The sequence below is a fragment of the Sarcophilus harrisii genome, chromosome 5 (assembly GCF_902635505.1).
Source record: "Sarcophilus harrisii chromosome 5, mSarHar1.11, whole genome shotgun sequence".
In the NCBI taxonomy this organism is placed as follows: Eukaryota; Metazoa; Chordata; class Mammalia; order Dasyuromorphia; family Dasyuridae; genus Sarcophilus; species Sarcophilus harrisii.
This window is the reverse complement of record NC_045430.1, coordinates 228,501,854-228,522,026: the sequence shown is the minus strand read 5'-3', so window position 1 is coordinate 228,522,026 and position 20,173 is coordinate 228,501,854.

Below are 20,173 nucleotides of genomic sequence, written 5' to 3'. Positions count from 1 at the left end.
AATATGCATAATAAAACTATTTTTAGCTTTTTGGTCTAGGGCATGCGATTTCATTGGTATAAGAGGGTCTCAGTATAAAATTCCCTCCATTATGAAATATGGTCTCAGGGAGTTGACTGGGTCATTGAAATATTAAGTGGCTGTCAGATAATATGCATCAGAAGCAGAATTTGACCCCAGTACTTCCTGCTTTCAAGTCCAACATCTATCCACTATTTTAAACCTCTTGTTTTAAAAGTGTGAACATATTAAATGCTGATTCTTGATATTTTTAACCTCTCTCCCCAGCTATTTTATTCAAAATGTTATGGTAGAGAGGATAAGTTACTTGTGTTATAAAAGGAGTAGAAAATCACCAAAATATGAGTTCTTTGTACGAAAAGATCCTTTTTTTCTGTCTTTAACAGATAGCTCCCCTTGTCTGACATGATTTTTCAGAGGGAAGAGAATCCTAGAAATTACCATATCTCCTCACATTTCTAATTTTTCATATATACAACTTCAATTTAACCTCACTGAGAAACTGAGAGCTTAAATTTTTACCCAAGGTCATCCACTGATGCAACTGGGTATCCTGAAACTGATCCCAGTTTATTTCACTTGGATCAAGTTTTCCTTCCTTTAGGAAGGTCTCATATAGAACCATACAGGGAATGGCAATGAATGATAATTTTCTTTGGCTGCTTCTTCTTGACTGATGAGTTGGATGGAATCATGGTTCACCACTTTAATGAAAAATATGAAATATTTTCTCTAAGGAATTGGGCAACTGGAAGAAAATGACATACATCAGTGAACAGTTCTCAAATGATCTCAGGAGGATACTTCAATCCTGTATACTTCCTGACTCTAGGGCCTAGAAAAGCAGGCAGTTAAATTTGGAAGGAGCAAACCTTGCTTCTGACCAGCCTAATCATTGGCACATTAAAAAGTCAACTAGGAAACCTTTGCATAAAGATGAATAATAGGGGAAACACCAATTTCCCCTCAGGTAAACTCTTTTAATTGGGAATTCTATGCCAGAAGTTCTAACAATGCCAGTGCTAGCTGACGTTCGGATCTAGGGCATTTCTAGCAACTGGCACGATGAATTGCATCCCTCACCTTGCCGTCAGGCTATTCTAATAGGTTTCCAGGGAATTCTGATACTTAGTACTAATGTATATTTTTACAGCTCCAAACAAAATATAGCAAGAATGTTATTGCTCTCGTCACCAGTTTCTGGTGGAGAGAAAAATGAGAATGTATTAGGCTTCCTTGGGAATGATAAATGAATACCTTGTTGGAACAAATTTCATAAGCATTCCTCAGGCTTTAAGGACAGTCTTTGAAATGTAGTTTGTTTTTGTTATAAAAACAGTAATTTGAAATATCAGAATGCTCTTTGAAATAGTTTGTAATTATCACATTTAATAGCCATCTTCAGAAACTATTGTCCACCTTTATAATTTTAATTACATTTTTATCATTAACTATATTAGTAATTCTGGAAAAGATCTAAATGAAAAGGACTTAAGGTCTAAGAACTGTAAGGCTACTTTAGATAATAACTTCGAATTTTGTTGGTGGTGCTCCCATGATGGTTGTTTTTGTTTGTTTGTTTTTACCATGACTTTAAATAGAGCTCACTTTTGCTCTTGTTGACTAGAGAAGTCTGTCTTTCTTTATTAGTGATAAAATAGCCCTGAAAACAAGTATAAAAAATCAGTGCAACTGACAGCTATTAAAATCAACACCATAAATACTACCACTTTGAATAATTTACCAGTCAGGCAAGTAGGAAGTAACTAACTTCAAGGCTTTGTATATGGCCTAAAGGGTGAGGTCTCAATTCTTTCTTGAGACTTCAGAAGAAAATAATAAATTTAAAATGTATTAATCCAACTAATAGGAATTAATATTCTAGAAAATCTCTCCACTGATTTGTTGTTGAGAATAAAGTGACTTGTTCAATCATGTCCTCATGATTCCATTTGGGGTTTTCTTGGCAGAGATATTAGAGAGGTCTGCCATTTCCTTTTCCAGATCATTTTACAGATGAGGAAACTGAGACAAACAGAATTAAGTGACTTGCCCATGGTCACACAATAAATGTCTGAGTTTGGATAGAAACTTAGGAAGATGAGTGAGTCAACCATTTTAGAATTGAAAGACTTTTAAGAGGCTGCTTCAATAAGACATTTTAAAGAAGGTACAGTTATAGTTTTCCTTACAATTTACCCTATTAAGCCTGTGTACCATTGACATGAAGAAACTACTAATTACCTGAGATTTACTTAAGATGAAGAAAATATTCAAAAACCCTCCTTCTCCTTAGTTTACTATCTAAATAACTCTGTGTCTCATTCTCTTTGAACTCTCATTTCTCTTAGTATGTGTACACACACACACATACGTGTGTACATATACACACATACATGTATGTGTGTATACATACACGTACACATGCATATATGTGTATTATGTTTGTGAACATATACATGACATATTTGTTTATATAAATAGCTTTGTCCTCATTAGAATACAAGTTCCTTGAGGACAGGGACTGTCTTATATTCCTAGGGCTTAGCACAATGCCTGGCACATAATAAACCCATAACAAATTACTTTTGATTGATTGGCACTGATTAAAATGAATCTATCTATTCTGTCACATTAAAAACAAAATATAACACAGTATCAATGAGGTCTAATTTTTTTAAATGAATAGACACAACAATTCCTGTTATATTTTGCTTGGATCAATTTGTCAAAACATACATTAATATTACATATAAGTTGCACTAAATAACTTGTGAGTTTACTTAAAAATGGAATTCTTTTATTCTATCATTCTTTAAGGGAGTGTTTATATCTGTGAAATTATGGATCATTTAAAATATTGAAGAAGAGAACTTTTGTAATGATTTAAGATTTCTTAGTCATAATGCTGATCTCTTAGAGAAACTCAATGGTGACAACTCCACTTGTTGTAGAGGAATGGGAAGGAATGAAAGTTATTGTCTGCTGAGTCTGTTATTGGCTACTTGATCCATATTGCTATTTTAATGACAGGTACATTGACTATACCCTGTGCTCAAGGGGAAAAAAAGGAAGGGTATACAGTGACTCATTCTTCTGGTGACTAGCCTTTGCTGTTATATTCTTAAGAATGGGAAATACAGGGATGGCTATTAAGAATTTCTTTATTCAAGCCTGCAATGATTCAAAAAATATGGTGGGACATTTTTGGACAAAGGGAGATTAAGATATAGGAAAATAATACATTCCTGCTTAATGACACCAGAGTATTTCAGTACAGGTCAAAGAAAAAGAAAAATGTATATCCCAGTTGAAGATTAAATAGTCTAGGAAATATGGATCCTACATTTTATAAATGTTAGGGATTTTCCCTGATCTCTGTAAAAGACACCTTTGGGTTTGATTCCAAGTCTCTATTTCATGCTCTTAAGACTGTGTTTTACACATGAGACCATGATGCATGAGTCTACAATGTAAATCTTGTAGTCTGAAATCAACCAATATGTATACAATAATTTGTTTTCCTTTTAAGGACTTGTGGACTAAGTTCCAATTGTCATTGTAAGTGTATGGGAGTCAAGATTTATGACTCCTTCTCGTTTTAATTATGCTATGTTGATTATCTGCCTAGATTTATTATTAATGACTTAATAACAAAACTTACTTTAAATCTCCCTTGTCAAAAGCCAAGCCATCTTTTATGTTAAAAGGTTAAGGCAAGAGACAAAGCTTCATCTTTGTATTTGTGTCACAGAAAAAAGAGGATATGTGAAAGAAACAAGGAGGTTTCCCTACTGTTATATTTGTCATGACAATACATAGAGTATATATCATTAGGTTACCAGACCATTTGTTTAGAGCTGTATATGATATGCAGTCTATGATCAAAAGAGGTCTGTCTGTGGCAATAAATATTCCAGTGATCATCCTAGAAACCAAATTGTTCCCTTCCTTAAATCCCTCTAATCATGTTGAATTTGTTTCCTTCTTCAAGGGAGCTTCTTTATGTGACAGGCAGTCACTCACCCCTTTAGACAATTTGACGCAGATCTGCAGGAGAAAAACAACTTGGTAAAACAGCTGCTGAAGGAGAAGTGGGTTCCACCTCATTGAAATTCCACTTAGTACTATAAATGATTTTGGGGAGAAACCAGTGAGCTGTGCACAAATGCGTCATCGAGCCCCAGGCAGGGACAGGCCCCACTGACCCCAATATGCCTGCATGAGTAACTCAGCCTCTTCCTCATCAGTTGAGAGAAAATGAACATCTCTGATGAAAGACTCAAACCCCTCCACTTCTAGAACAAGATTTTCTGTGAACCAACATCTGGAGGTCCTACAAAAATATGAGCACATGCCAGTAGGTGTTGGTCTCCATGATTTTATGCATCTCACCAAATGATAGATCTGACTTTTTACAATTATTTATGCAAAGAAAAATACTTGTCTTTGAGATTTTCATCAAAAAGATAATTTGGTCATATTGAACATCAGTATTAGAAAGAATAATTACCCTAAATTGTTTTTAAAACATTTGTCTTCCCAAGTAGAGCGGTTTTTGTTTTGCTTGCATTCCATTAGCATAATTTCTTATAAATTTTTTAATCAGACCTATGATTTCATTGGTGTGGGAGTTGCCAATGAGGGAAGTCTTTCTACCAATGTAGGTTCACATATATTCGGAATTAAGTAACTTTTGTTTTGCTTTAATTTTGTAAGCAGTGTAGTACAGTGGAAAGAAAGTGTTATATTTATAGAGACTCCCAATTTGGAATCCTTCTTCTGTCATTTACTTATTGTGTGACTTTAGATAGTGTATTGGGTACTCTGAGCTTAACTTTACTCATCACCTGTTCTAAGATCTTATCTCGATTTAAATATGTGATCCTGCTGAGCAGTTAGAGGGAAAAAATTAAAGTACTTTGATTGACTGGATTTATTATTTTACTTTTATATAATTTCTTTTTTAATTGTGAATCTCACAATCAACAATCATTTTAGCAGTTGATAATTTCTTTTTAGTTGAATATTGTAAACTGGATCATTATTTTTAACAGGAAGGAATTGTTTCATTAAGACTATCTTTTCCTGGTGATAACACAAACAAATTAGGAAAACAAGGGACAGTTTACCTATCAAATCTTTAGAGAAGGGAGAAATTTATGACCAAAGAAGAACTAGAAAACATTATGAAATGCAAAGCAGACCATTTAGATTATATTACATTTAAAAGTTTTTGCACAAACAAAATTAATATAAACAAGATTAAAAAGAAAGTACAAAGCTGGGGAAAAATTTTTTTCCAGCCAGTGTTTCTGATCAAGACTTCATTTCTAAAATATATGAAGAACTGTGTCAAATTTATAAGAATACTAGTCATTCTGCAATTGATAAATATATGAATAATTTTCAGGTGATGAAATGAAAGCCAACTACAGTCATATAAAAAATGCTCTAAATCACTATTGATTAGAGAAATGCAAACTGAAATAATTCTGAGGCACCACCTCACATCTCTCAGATTGACTGAGATTACGGGAAAAAATGTTGGAGGGAATGTGGGAAAACTGGGACACTAAAACTGGTAGAGTTGTGAAATGATTCAACCATTGTGAAGAGCAATCTGGAACTATGTCCAGAGGGTTATAAAATTGTGCATGCCCTTTGGCTCACCGGTGCCATAACTGAGTCTGTATCCCAAGGAATTCATAAAGGAGGGAAAAGGACCCACATGTGTAAATATGTTTGTAGCAGCTCTTTTTTGTGTTGGCAAAGAATTAGAAAATGAGTAGATGCCCATCAATTGTGGAATGGCTGAATAAGTTATGGTATATAAACATAATGGAATATTATTGTTCTCAAAGCTGACTTTGGAAAGGCTTAGAAAGATTTACACCAACTGATGCTGAACAAAACAAGTAGAACCAGGAATACATTGTATATAGTAATAACAAGATTGTGGGATGATCAAGTATGAAAGACTTAGTTCTGCTCAGCAGTTCAGTGATCCAAGACAATCCCAATAAACTTTTGATAGAAAATACCATCTGCATCCAGAGAGAGAACTATGGAGAATGAATGTAAATCAACATGTGTCATCTTCACTTTTTTTTTTCTTTTTCTTCTGCTTATTTTTGTCTTATGGTTTTTTTTCTTTTGTTCTGATATTTCTCTCCCAACATGATTCATAAAGAAATGTGTATTTAAAAATTAATGTGCATATATAACCAGAAAAAAGAAAATAATAAAAAGTAAAAATTAAAATTAAAAAACAAAAGAAAGACAATCCTTTCCCCTTTTGGATAGTGTAGATTGTTGTTTCTTTTCCTAAATCTAGACAGTTGGGGACTTCATCAATCAATGACAATATTTTTGCATGCATGCACTGTGTAAGGCCACTAATGGATAAACAAAGATTTCTAAGTCATAGCTTCTTCCTATGAGGATCTTTCAGTTTAGATATAGAGATCATATGTATGCATAAAATAACAAAAATGGAAAATAAGAAAAGATGTTTCAAATCAGTGGCATAGAACAGTGATGTTAAATTTAAATACAAATGAACAAAACTGTTCATAAGGATCCCCAAATGGTGCATGTTGACTTTAAAAATCACATATTAATATTATGTTCTATCATATTTTTTCTATTTTAAAAAATATTTCCTAATTACTTTTTAATCTGGTTCTGGTCAGAAGTGTTGCAGTACTGCTTTATATTTGGCATCATTGGTATCGACAATAGCTAGCATTTACTGCTAGTACAAATATTCAGAGGAGGAAGACTTGACTATAAATTGATAGAGGAAATAAAAGGGCCCTCCAGATAGTTAGGTGGTATATGTAAAGCTGTGAAGGAAAGAATGTGGAGATTATGTTTAGATAATGTTTAGAAAACAGTGACTAGACCTGTGTAGCTGACATTCTATATAAGTAAGATAGGTGATAAAAAGCTGAAAAGAGAGATGGGAGCTCGCTATTAATAGCAGCTATGAAAGATAGGCTAAAGAAGTTAAACTTAATTGATTAAGTGAAAGGCTTGGACTAAGTGGTCCTTGAAGTGCCTTCTGTCCCCACATTTACCAAATGATCTTTTGATTTGGTAAACCATATTTCAGAATCATTGGTTTCCTTCATAGTGCTAGTACTATATATGTCAATTTATGCATTTAAAATATTATTCTGAAAAGGGGTCTGTAGGATTCACCAGATTGCAAAAAGGATCTATAAAGGAGAAAAAAATTAAGAAACTTTAGGTGAGGAGTCAAGATGTAAAAAATAAAGGCAGGAACTCACTTGGCTGTCTCCCAAACTGTTCCAAATTATTTAAATAATGTCTCTAAACAAATTTAGAGAATCAGAATGCACAAAAAAGATGGAGTAGATCAAATTTCCAGTCCAAGACAACTTAGAAGGTCAGCAGGAAAGGTCTGTGGTACTAGAGTAAGAGTCCAGCACACAGTTCTGCACTAGCAGGAAGCACCAGCCCAGCCCTGGCCCCAGCTGCAGCCCCTGTCCCAGCACCAGCAAAGCAGGACCTGGCCTCTGGACTTCTGAATCAGCAGTTCTTTCAGATCTCTCAGTCTAGAGACACCAAAGGGGACTTGAAAGGTCAGCAGAAAAGGTTTGTCAGTAGGGTGAGAGGGCCTTGGGAAATAAGCATATCAAGAATGAGCACGAGTAATAGTGGCAGGGGCAGCTTCCAGAAGCCTCAGCTCAGAGGAGGTCTCTTTATTAGCACTGAGGAAGAATTCTGTGGCTTTAGCACACTAGATCTTACAGCTTCCCACATCTCCAGGGCAGAAGAGAGTATTTGTGGTCAGAATCCTAGAAGGATTTCTGAAAACAGCTGCATAGAACCCCTGAAGCTTGGGACAATGCAATCTCTATCCTGGAAACAGAGCCCTACTTTAACAAAGAGTTAAAAGAAGAGTAATAAGCTGTGAAAATGAGCAAAAAAATGAAAAAAATGCTTCTGACCATTGAAAGTTACTAGGGTAACAAAGAGGTTCAAAACATACACTCAGATGATTTTGACAAAGTCAAAGTTCCTCCATCCAAAGCTTCAAGAAAAATGAGAATTGGGCTCAGTCATGGAAGAGCTCAAAAAGAGACTTTGAAATCAAGTAAGAGATAGAGGAAAAATTATGGAAAGAATTAAGAGAGGTGCAAAAGGAAGTACAAAAAGCAAATGAGGAAAAGAATCCCTTAAAAATCAAAATTGGCCAATTGTGAAAGGAGGTACAAAAGCTCACTGAGGAAAATGATTCCTTTAAAAATAGAATTGATCTCACGACAACATTCTCATTCTTTATTGTTCACTTGTATTTAGTTTTCTTATTCATTTTCTTTCCTTTTTGATCTGATTTTTCTTGTGCAACAAAATAATTATATAAATATGTTTACATATATTGGATTTAACATATATTTTAATATGTATAACATATATTGGATTGTTTGCCATCTAGGGGAGGGAGTAGGGAGAAGGATGGGGAAAATTTGGAACACAAGATTATGCAAAAGTCAGTGTTGAAAAATTATCCATGCATATGTTTTGAAAATAAAAAGCTTTAAAGGTTCTGATAAAGGCCTCATTTCCAAAATATATAGAGAATTGACTCTAATTTATAAGAAATCAAGCCATTATTCAATTGATAAATGGTCAAAGGATACAAACAGACAATTCTCAGATGAAGAAATTGAAACTATTTCTAGTCATATGAAAATATGTTCTAAATCATTATTGATCAGAGAAATGCAAATTAAGACAACTCTGAGATATCATTATACACCTGTCAGATTGGCTAAGATGACAGGAAAAAATAATGATGAATGTTGGAGGGGATGAGGGAAAACAGGGACACTGGTGCATTGTTGGTAGCATTGTGAATGGATCCAACCATTCTTGAAAGCAATTTGGAACTATACTCAAAAAGTTACCAAACCAAGTTTGATCCAGCAGTGTTACTACTGGGCTTATATTCCAAAGAGATCTTAAAGAAGGGAAAGGAACCCATATGTGCAAAAATGTTTGTGGCAGCCCTTTTCATAATGGCTAGAAACTGGAAATTGAATGGATGTCCACCAACTGAGAATGGCTGAATAAATTGTGGTATATGAATATTATGGAATATTATTTTTCTGTAAGAAATGACCAGCAGGATGAACACAGAGAGCCTTGGAGAGACTTACATGAACTGATGCTAAGTGGAATGAGCACACCCAAGAGATCATTATACACTTCCACAACAATACTATATGATTATCAATTCTGATGGACATGGCTCTCTTCAACAATGAGAGGATCCAGATCAGTTCCAATTGATCTGTAATGAACAAAACCAGCTACACCCCGGGAAAGAACACTGGGAAATGAGTACAGACCATAACATAACATTTCCATTCTTTCTGTTATTGTTTGCTTGCATTTTTGTTTTTTCTTCTCAGGTTATTTTTACCTTCTTTCTAAATCTGATCTTTCTTGCTCAGCAAAATATCTGTATAAATATGTATACACATATTATATTTAACATATACTTTAACATATTTAACATGTATGGGACTACCTGCCATCTAGGGGAGAGGTGGAGGGAAGAAAGGGAAAAGTTGAAGTTTTTGCAAGGGTCAATGTTAAAAAATTACCCATACATATGTTTTGTATACAAAAATCTATAATAAAAAAAGAAAATAAAAAGCTTTAATAAAAAATATTTTAAACAAAAAAAATAGAATTGAGCAAATGGAAGCTAATGACTTTATGAGAAACTAAGATACAATAAAGCAATACCAAAAAAAAAGAAAAAGTAGAAAAAATGTGAAATATGTCATTGAAAAAATAACTGATCTGGAAAATAGATCCAGGAGAGATAATTTAATAATTATTGGTCTACCATAATGTTATGATCAAAAAAAGAGCCTGCACATCATCTTTTAAGAAATTATCAAGGAAAACTGACATTATAGAATCAGAAGGTAAAATAGAAATTGAAAGAATCCACTGATCACCTCCTGAACAAGACCCCAAAATAAAAACTCCCAGGAATATTATAGTCAAATTCCAGAACTCCCAGGTCAAAAAGAAAGAGCATTCAGAAAGAAACAGTTCATGTAGAAGAAGCCACAGTCAGTTTAACACAAGATCTAGCAGCTTTTATATTAAAGGACTGGGGGGCTTGGAATATGATATTCTGGAGAGCAATGGATCTAGGATTGCAACCAAAAATCATCTGCCCAGCAAAACTGAGTATAATTCTTCAGAATAAAAGGTAGTCATTTAATAAAACAGGATTTTTAAGCATTTGTGATGAAAAGACCAAAACTAAATGGAAATTTTGATTTTCAAATAAAGGACTCAAGAAGCATAAGGAAAATGATATCATAAAGGACTTAATAAAGTTTATCTGTTTAAATTCCTACATGGGAGGATGATACTTGCAACTCATTTAAACATTCTCATTATTACGGCAGAAGGAACATATATAGACAGAGGGCAAGGGTATGATTTGAATATGAAGGAATGATATTTTTTTAAATGATGAAATTAAGGTATGAAAGAGGAATGTAGTAAGAGAAAGGGAAAGAGTGAAGTGGAATGGCGCAAATTATCTGCCATGAAAAAAGGAGGCAAGAAAAACCTTTTACAGTGGCAGGGAAGAGAGAAAGGAAAAGGTGAATAAGTGAACCTTACTCTCATCAGAATTGGCTCAAATAGTAAATAACATACATACTCACTATGGTATAGGAATTAATCTTACACTGCAGGAAAATAAGAGAGGAATGGGATATGGAAAGAGAGAGTGGGTAATAAAAGAGAGGGCATATGAGGGGATGGAGTGGTCAGTAGCAAAACACTTTTGAGGAGAGTCAGGGTGAAAGGAGAAAGAATAAATTGGGGGAAATACAATTAGCAATAGAATAGTAAAAAAATGTTTTGAAACAAGTTTCTCTGATGGAATATTTTTGTTCTTTGGGAACTGATGAGCAGGAGGCTCTCAGGGAAAAAAAAAAAAACCTGGAAAATCCGCCATGAACAAAGTGAAATATATGGTATACAAAGTACTAGCAATGTTCTGGGATGATCAGTTGTATATTACATTGTAATTCTCAGCAATACAATCATCTACAACTACTTTGAAGAACTTATGATGAAAAATCCTATCTATACCCCAAGAAGGAGCTGATAGAGTCTGAATACAGATCAAATCATTCTCTATTTCTCTCTTCATCTCTTTATTTTTAACTTAATTTTTCTTGAGTTTTTATTTTCATTTAGGGGGCAAAGATCTATGTTTTCTTTTACAATTTGAATTTTATGGAAATCTTTTACATAATTTCACATATGCTTTCTTAATTGTGTGTGGGGATAAGGAAGAGAATTTAGAAATGTTTTGAATGTAACTTGGTAAAAATATTAAATAAATAAAAATAGAATTGACAAAAGTGCACAGCGTAGAACAAAAGAAAATCTACAAGGAAGCAAAGAGAAGATGGACAGCTCTAAACACATTGTATATTAATTATTATATAGTCTTTCTAGAAGTAAAAATGTATTGCTTTATATTTTAAATCCTCTCATGTTCTGTTGTGAAGGTAGCAATTTTTTCTTTTCCTATTTTGCATTTAAGTTTAAAATAAATTTTTGAGTATAAATTTTTTTTAAAAAAAGAAAACTCCAAATGAAGCCTTAGAAACTTATTAGCTGGGTCAAGCTGGGTAAATCACTTACACCTCTTTGCCTCTGTGTCCTCATTTGTAAGATGAGCTAAAAAAAGAAATGGAAAATGAGCTAGAAAAGGGAACCACTTTTGTATGCTTGCCAAAAAAAAAAAAATAATAAAAAAAATAAATGGGTTACAAAGAGGCAAACACAACAGAAAAAGATCTAGAAGAATTTTAAGAGATAGAAGAATGTGGCATTTGAATACACTAGAGGCAGATTTGGACGTCATTGGAGCTGGTTATGCTTAAGGTATTAGATGCTGAAGTAGCATTGGAAAACGACAGGATTGTTTCAAGAGAAAATGCAAAGAAAGAATTAATGGTATTTAGAAACTGAATTAATATGCCCTACCAGAAAAATAAAGGAGTCTAAATATGACTAGAAGGTCTCAATAAATGCTGTTATTATATGAATAGAAAACTCGAGTCAATTTTGATAGTGACTTAGTGTTCAGACATCTTAAGTTGGAAGTAACTGCAGAAGATCTAGAGAAAATGCCTAGAAAAAGTTGATGTGATAGTTGAGAGAGCCAATTAAAGGACCTAGTTTATATTCCATCAATGTATATTACCTCCTGTGTGACTTGAGGCAAATCATTTAACCTCACTGATTCTCAGTTTCCTCATCTATAAAATGAGGGAGTTGGACTAGATAGTCTCCAAAATCTCTTCTTGCTCTAGATTTCATGGTCTTATCAGAGATGCATCAACCAGTTTGACTGGAACAGTGTGTAAAGGAGTAAAATCAATCTTCATGAGAAGACAATCTTTAGCAGCTTCCTTAGAGTTCTCATTTATTTTAAAATTCTTACTACATTAATTATCTGATTAATAAACACTTATTAATTGCTTACTACATGCTGGGCACTGCACCAAGCAATGGGATACAAATGACAGTCCCTGCCCAATGAAAATGATTGGGAGATAACATGTACTGACAAGCTAAATAAAGATAATCTGATAAGCCTGTGTCCTTGAGCCAATATTCTATTCTATGTAAACAAAAAAAAATTATAACATATACAAATGGAAAGCTGTTTCAAGTTTGAAATGGCACTCACACTTATGGAGAAGGAAATCTGTCTATATAAAAATACAGATAAAGGATACTTTACAGATTAATCCTTTATATGAAGGGTATTTTTTATAAATAATACAAGATACCAATAATACAGATAATCAATAGAGGGAAGACATTAGAATTTTATTGAAGGAGCCTACATCTTCCTGCCTCTTAAGAACAATGTCCTATTTCACTATACCATCATGCCTCTTGTGTACCTTAAAAAATGCACCCATCATACCTTTTGATCCAGCAGTGTCTTTACTGGGTGTGTAACCCAAAGAAATCATAAAAAAGGGAAAAGAACCCACATGTGCAAAAATGTTTGTAGCAGTCCTTTTTATAGTAGCAAAGTATTAGAAACTGAGTGGATGCCCATCAGTTGGGGAATGACTGAATAAGTATGGTATATGAATGTTATGGAATAGTATTGTTCCATAAGAAATGATCAGCAGGATGATTTCAGAAAGACCTGGAAAGACTTACTTGAACTGATGCTAAGAGAAGTGAGTTGTACCAAAATAACATTGTTCATAGCAACAAGACTATGTGATGATCAATTCTGATGGACATGGCTCTTTTCAACAACAAGGTTTTTCATCCAATCCCAATAGATGTGATGGAAAGAGCCATCTGCATCCAGTGATAGGATTGTAGGGACTGAATGTGGATCACAACATATATTTTCACCTTTTTTGTTGTTGTTTGCTCGCTTTTTTATTTTCTTTCTTAATTTTTTTTCCTTTTTGCTCCGATTTTTCTTGTGCAATATGATAAATGTGGAGATTTTATAGGGGAGAAAGGGAAAGAAATTTGGAACACAGGATTTTGCAAGGGTGAATGCTGAAAATTATCTTTGCATGTGTTTTGAAAATAATAAAACAAGTTTTTTATTTTTATTTTTTGCTGAGGCACTTGGAGTTAAGTGACTTTGCCCAGGGTCACACAGCTAGGAAGTGTTAAGTGTCTGAGATCAGATTTGAACTCAGGTCCTCCTGACTTCAGGGCTGAAACTCTATCCACTGCACCACCAAGCTGCCCCAACTAATTTTTTTTTAAATACATCTGTCTCATTATTCCCATTTAGTTTGTGAAAGGCTATGATGTCCAGATCAAGGATTACTATTCACTTTGTCTCTTTAAGGCACAAATTGATCCAATTGCACATAATCAATTAGAATTAATCTATTAGAATATGCTAACACCTCCCTCATCCAAAATCATTGGAGAATGAAAGAGATTTTCTATATAAATGCATTTTCCAGGTAACAGAAATTTATGCCTTCATCACCAAAGCATTTTTTAAAAAATTAACTGCTAATGAAAGTCCTAAAAAGTACAGCTCTTCTACTAGCTTTTCATTGGAGCACACTGAACATTACTTAATGTTTTCTGATGATTCAAGATCATTGTGTGTGTGTGTGTGTGTAAGAGAGAGAGAGAGAGAGAGAGAGAGAGAGAGAGAGAGAGAGAAGAGAGAGATGGAGAAGTCAATCTCTCTAAATTTTAGGTTATTTTCTCTATGGTTCCTTCCAGCTTTCATGCTACATACACTCATATGAGTGATTACTGCCTAGGATATTGGGGGGGTGTCTATATAGCTAGTTAATTTAATCTGGGTCATTGGTTGTTGCTTTAGTCTAATGTAGACTATTCCCTACTCTTCTGTCTTAAGATTCATTTTATGCATAATTCTATATATTCTTGGGCCTAAAGTCATCTCCAGGACTTCCCTGCAGAGTGGAGTTTGTGAATTTTGGCTGTCCTTACAGAGTTTAAAGGTACTTATCTGTCCCTGAGGTGGTGTGGAGTATGACCTGGCCTGGAGGTAGACTCTTCTGATAAAAGGTGAATTCCCACTAAAATAAAGATCAAAAGCAGTCTTGAAGAAAATGATAGGTGATAAAGGGGCATGCAACCCGAAAGCTCTATATCAAGACTGGACCTATATCAAGGTCCAGTTTTCTATGAGCTTTATTGTCCTTTTTAGCACTAAGTGAAAGACCTCCTCAGTCTACCACAATTATAGGATTGTTGATTTAGAACTGAAGGGAATCTTAAAGTTGATCATTTTATAGATGAAGAAACTGAAGCATGGAGAGGTTGAATACCCTGCCAAAACTCACATAGTCAGTAAATGTCTAAAAGGGGGTTCAAACCCAAGCCTTCCTAATTCCAAGCCCAGTGTCCTGTTCACTATTTCAAAATACTCCAATCGGAGAACAATGCGGACTCCACAATCAAAGAACAGTAGAGTTCCTAGAATCCTCTTTAGTTCAGAATTATGTTCTGGATATTTGAAGTGATAAAAGACTATGTTCTGGATGGTTGGAATTATTATGGGATGTTGCAATATTTTAAAAAATTGACCAATTCTATAGGTTTCAATAACATGATGCCATTATTGCATCAAAGTCCAATAGAGGAATCAATCATACACCATTAAAGCTGGAACGCCCCATGGAGATGATGAAACCCAACCCCTCACTATATAGATTATGAAACTGAACCCTAGCAAGGTTATGGCTTGTCCGATATCACAGATGACAAGATGAAAAAAAATCTGGCTTTCTATAAGTAACTTTTCTTAAAAAGATAATTGAATTCATTTTTATTGAATCAGAAGGAACTGTTGATCTCATTTAGTTTCCAAACTGCCATCATGGCAAAGGGTTCTAGAATGATAAGAGATAGATCATATTACTCATGAAGCATGGAATGAAGCCATCATTGTTGTACCTGATATTGATTCTTATCAGCTTTAAGCTCTGCACATGTGCCAAATGGACAAAAAGGAAAATAGTGAGAATACTCAATGTACCTCCTATGTCAGGGGCTCTTTCAATGATCTCAAATGGCCAATGCCATAAAAACTTACTTTTTCCCTACCAATGATGGTATATGGCTGTGGATCTCTTAAGAATAAAATTTGCAGATAACTCCAAGAGCATTGGAAGTACTATATTTTATTCAGGGAAGAGCATTTATCAATTACTAGGCACTGTGCTAAATACAGAAGATTAAAAATATAAATTAAAAAAAGCAAAAAAACCCAAAGTCCCTGTCCTAGAGAAAAGGTCACATTCTATTCAGGGAGACAGCATGCAAATGATTATGTACATACAAAATATATACAGTGTAAATGGAAAGCAATCTCAGAGGAAGGGTTCTAGCAATGGGATAGTCCTGAAAAAGATGTGTGTGGCTTTTGAACTGCCTTGACAGAAGCCGTCTCTCATGGGGAGAAAGAAGGGAGAATCCTCTAGGAGGAAAAAAAGCTATGGAATCAGGAGATGGACTATCCTGTGGGAAGAGTAGCAAGAAGGTCAATAAAACTTTATTTTAGAGTGTACAGAAGGAAATAAAGTATAAGAAAAGTGGAAAGGCAGAGAAGACTCAGGTTGTGAAAAGCTTAAGCAAACGACTTTCATATTTGATTTTGAAAGTAATAGGGAATCACTGGAATGTATTGATTGGAGGGTGGGGTCAAGGTAAATTTGCACAATAGGAAAAATCATTTGCCGAATGAATAGAGCTTGGCAGGCTGAATTAGGTTGAATTAAGCTACCAATAGTGATTTTTACTATCAGATAAACGTGGGTTTCTGTTTCCAAGAAGACTGTGCCTGAATATAGCTTAATAAATGGGCAAAAGCCCAGTCTTCATGTGTGGCCTGCTGCTGGCCATATTAATGACTGGCCTGAATCTCCTTATATTGTTTGGGCTGCTATGTATCCAGATCAATTCAGAGTAACTTGCCAGGGCAGCCCACACAGACCCACTCTATTCAGCTACAGCTGGCTTATTTCACATGGGCAGGATGGCCCACATTTCCATGTTTTTAATGTACGACTACTTCATTTGATGTCAAGATGCTTTGATAGAAAATGACTCCCAGGATTCTTTGTGGCCCCTGCCTTTTTCTGTCGTGGACCTTTTTGCAGTGGCTAGTAAATACAAAAGCAGGGTCGTGCCACTGAGCACTGATGGGAGGAAAGTCTGACAATGCAGCAAAACCTCCCTAGAGGTCTGTCTCAGACCCATAGGAGAGTGGGAGAATCCATGCTTTGGGTTTACTACACAATCATTTATTAGTCTCAAAGGCAGACAGACGGAAATATCTAAATTGAAAAGCAGAGCCTTCAGAAAGCCTGCAAAAGAGACCCAGCACCTGAAAACATGGGATGTGCTTTCTAGTTTCTCTCCAGATCCCGTGACCCTCCAATGGACGCTGTCAGAATACCCCCACCTCCCGCCCCCAGTAGCACACATGATACAGCAGGTGAAAAACAGGAGACACAATCATGGAAAACAAGTCACAGCATTGGACCCATTTTCATGTAAAATATCTTGGCGTTCATCAGGCTTCCTAATGGCAGAGCATTATTCTCTACAAAATGAAAACGTCAGAAATGCAGTACACACATATTGGAGGAAGGCATTTCGTATTCCAGTCACGGATCGAGAGCAGTTTATTCTGGAGTTCATTTTGGGGAGGTAATGACTAGGAAAATGACAAAGAAAACTGTTACTGACCATTAGTGAGCAATCACTCTGTCATATTACTGAGATAATTTAGATAAATGGGAGGTTTTGCTGTCTCCTGGGGAGACGAGCTGCAGATATCTTAGATGGTGGCAGACTATTTAAAGCTTGCTTTTGACGAATATATATATATGAAAAATATATATATATTCACAATTGTGCATATATGTATATTGTATATACATGTGTGTATGTAGAAAGTACAAGTTTTTTTGTAAACACACACATCCATTTTCCTTGATGGACAGAATAATAGCTCTCTTTAAATCTTTTAGGAAAAAAATCTATCAATATCCTTCTGGTCAGTGCCCAGAGAGGGCATGTCGAAATGCCCCACTGAAGGATTTTCAGCAAGTGTGGAAAGCAGTGTTGGGAAACATAAGATATTTAATAAATGAATGTCAGGCAGACCATGTTTTTCTTCAATTGACTTCTATTATTTTAGCAGCTGCTAATTATGCAGTGTTGATATTTGGAGGAATAGTAACAGATTTCTCTGTTCCATCTGGGTAATCAGGCCTTTCGAGGCTGTCCTTCTCCCAGGCTCCACTTTGGTAGGGTTCTGGCCTCTGGTTATCTGGGCAGTGATCAGATAGAGCCTGAATAAAATGGGAAACATCATGAAGAGATTTCATGCATATTCCTTTTGTGTTCTTGGATGATTCTTTTTTGTTCCTGTGGCAGTCTCAAATGCCATTGAAAGCTATCAGATACTTTACAGATACTTTTATGCTGATGGAAGCTATAGATAATGATTGTTCTTTAAGAGAGAATATCTGAGGACATTAATTGATAGTAACTCATAATGGTGATACATAGGATTTCCCAAAAGTTTTAGTTCAATTTATATTACAAAAGATTGAAATTATACTAATGCATTCTAAAATCTAAATGCTGTCTTCTATAACTTCCCTGGCAGAGAGAAAATCAGCCAGCCTCCCAGCAATTCTACTCAATGTATTTGATTTTTCCCTGACAAGACATAAAGATCTCAGATCTGTATTTTGAGTGTTTAAATGATCAACTCCAACCTACCTTGTAGACTGCAATTCTAGGCAGCCAGGTTTATTTGTTGTAACCTGAACTCAAACGGCTGTTCTCTATAATTTTGCACAGGCTACCTCTAATGTCTGAAAAACAGCTCCTCCTCTCTTCTGTTTCTAATACATTTGCTCTACTATAGCTCAAGGTAAGTGCTACCTTGATATGGGATATCTTTCCTAATCCCCTTTGTGGTCAGTGCTTTACCCTTCTTCCTGTATTCATAGAGAGAAAGCGACACAGATAGAGACAGAGACAGACAGAGAGAGAGAAAGAGAGACAGACAGACACAGATACAGAGAGAGACAGAGAGAGAGACACACACAGAGAGAGAAAGCCATAGAGATAGACAGACAGACAGACAGAGAGACAGAGAAACACAGAGAGAGACAGAGACAGAAAGACAGAGACAGAGAGAGAGAAAGAGAGAGACAAACAGACAGACAGATAGATAGACACAGAGAGAGACATAGACAGAATAGAATCTAAAGTCTGAAGACAGGAACTGTTTTCTTTTTGTCTTTTCATTCTCAGAATCTAGCACAATTTCTTATATACTTGAAATATTTTATAAAAGTTGGTTGAATTGGCATGGATTGTCACTCTCTAGACAGATTCAGTGTATGTATACGACAGCTAGATGTGTCCACGTATAGTAGATATTTTGCTGGACATGTAATCTACCTCATTGTTATTCCATAACCATCTCTTATAGTATTAATCACATTCCACAATCTTCTGAGTTGTGTTTGAATTTTATTTTCCTTACTAGATTATTAACTTTCTAAATATCAATGGATCTCCTAGATCATGCTCAAAGTATGATCTTTGGAATCAATACCTTGGGGATATTGATCAGTATATTGGTATTCTATGAGTCTTATAGAACAAAAATAAATGGTCCATTATATTTATCTGTTTCAAGATCATATTTTACATTTCATTTTACTGCCTATATCATTGTCATTTATTCCCCATCTTCCTTCAATTCGACTTTTCTCTTCTGAAAAATAATTTATTTGTGAAAAGCTCTTTGCAGACTTTAAATAGCTACATAAATGCTGGCTATTATTATTTCTCTGGGAAGTCAATAAAACAATATTTCTATTGTTTCTGAAAAAGTCTTTTCAACACACTTTTTTTTGGCTTTGTTCATCATGTGGGTGACTTCTCAAAACAAAATACCCTTGTCTGGCTACATCTCTCTTATATGTGATATCTCCATCCCCCTGCTCCATTGGAAACTAACCTCCTCAAGGGCAGGGATCATCTTGCTTTCATATTTGTTTTTTAAAATTTTTTATTGTTTAATTTTTTCTGGTTATGCATGTATACTAACTTTTAGAATACACATTTCTGTATCAATCAAGCTGGGAGAGAAAAACCAGAACAAAAGGGAAAATCACAAGAGAGGAAAAAAAAACATAAAAAAGAAATGAACATTGCATGTGTTGATTTATGTTTAATCTTCATAATTCTTTTTCTGGATGCAGATGGTATTTTCTATTCAAAATTTATTGGGATTGCATTGGATCACTGAACCACTGAGAAGAATCAGGTCTTTCATAATTGATCATCACACAATTTTGCTGTGACTGTGTACAGTATGTTCCTGGTTCTGCTTGTTTTGCTCAGCATGAGTTCGTGCAGACCTTTCCAGGCCTTTCTAAAATCAGCTTGTTCATGAATTTTTATAGAACTAATAATAATCCAGTACCTTCACAAAGCACAACTTATTCAGTCATTCCCCAATTGATGGGCATCTCAATGTTTTGCTTTGCTACCA